The following is a 1,536-nucleotide window of genomic DNA, read 5'->3' as shown; positions in this document are numbered from 1 at the left end:
GCGATGTGCGGGTGGCACTTTGCTGTCGGAGGGAGCAGGGATGCAGGCAGAGGGGGAGAGACCTGATGGATCTGGGGCTGCAGTTACCCTGCGTGGGGCCTGCCTCGTGCTTGGGTGGAGATAGCAGAAAGTGAGGTGTCTTCTGCCACTGGGCCTATGGGGTGCCACCAGGTTATGAGGTGCCTCCAGTGCATGAAACTCAGGTCAGAGCTCAGCTCTGGTTCCTGGGGTGAGGAGGAGTCTCCCAGGATCGCAGTTGTAATTCGTTCTCTTGTAGATGAGCTCGGTGTTGTAGTTACTTCCTATAGAAGCAATGCGAGGGCTTCGTGTTATTGCCTCTGTATTTCTGCTTCCGTTTGAAAAGCCTGAGTGTGCCCCTGCCTTGCAGCCACGCAAAGCAGGCAGTCCCAGCTCACAGCAGGAAGGCAGAGAGCTCAGCTAGATAGTATTTAGGATGTTACTCCAATACGTGTGATAAAAGGGTTTACAGAGAGTGAGAGCACATCCCAAAGTGTTTGTGCTCATACATCCTGATATTTGGGTTGTGCGTGGGGCTGCAGGCAGGCAGTAGGATGCGGTAGGTTTGTTGATGTGCTGAGTTGTCCCTTCAGCTCTGAGCTTTCACACACAGCATGCAAGATGCTCTTCTTAAAACATGCCGTGTATGGATGCCCTTATTTCCTGCTGGAGGCTGAAAGGGCCACGCTGTGTGCAATCAAGGCAGAAGGTGTGAACACGAAGCAAAAGTGCCATTCAACAACAGGTACTAAGAAGACTTTCTGCTTAGCAAAATGATGGTTGGAACCCATCAGACAGGTTTTAAAATTGTATCTCGTTTGTCAGTGCAGCTTTCCTGCAGCTGCCCGATGTTTTCAGACCAAAGAAGCTGCAATGAAACACTTCATGTGATACAGCAGAATGGGAATTATCTCTAAAAAAACTGAAAAAAAGACAGATTTGGGCTATAGGAATCTCAGCTAGGCAGAAACTTGAAAGTAAAATGGCTCACAGACAACAGTTTTTGAAGTTTTATTGGCAATAAATAATATGTTGATGATAATGTTTTGAGTGGTGCGTTAAGTGTGTCATAATTCTCTCGCAGAGCTCTCCAGTTAAAAAGTACTCTGGATATAGCACTGTTTTAATTTAAAAAAGAAAGAAGTTAGATATAAATCACACGCAGGGAAGGAAGTGTGTAATAAACAGCGCTGGGTTTGATTATAATTTTGTGAAATAATGTTGGCTAAGTGTCACATTTGAATTTTAAGTATTAATATTTACACACTACGGGGAGGGAGTCTGCGTGGGACTCACAGACCAGTTGGTAAGGTTGGCCGTGCAAACTGCATCTGCTGGTACTGCTCTGACCGCTCTGCAGTGCCCAGGCAGCAGAGAAATGGGCCTTGTGCACCCAATCCTATTTCCTTTGTGATGTGTGGTAGCCTTTTGTTGGCTGCAGCCATCGGGATTTGGCTCTCTGTTGACCCTGAGAGTTCTTTCTGAAGGCCACGAGGACCCACCCTGCTGGCTGTTGGG

This window comes from Centrocercus urophasianus, unplaced genomic scaffold, assembly GCF_019232065.1.
Source record: "Centrocercus urophasianus isolate 14NV4802_14NV808 unplaced genomic scaffold, USGS_Curo_1.0 seq_39, whole genome shotgun sequence".
NCBI classification, from domain to species: Eukaryota; Metazoa; Chordata; class Aves; order Galliformes; family Phasianidae; genus Centrocercus; species Centrocercus urophasianus.
This window is presented reverse-complemented; position numbering follows the sequence as displayed.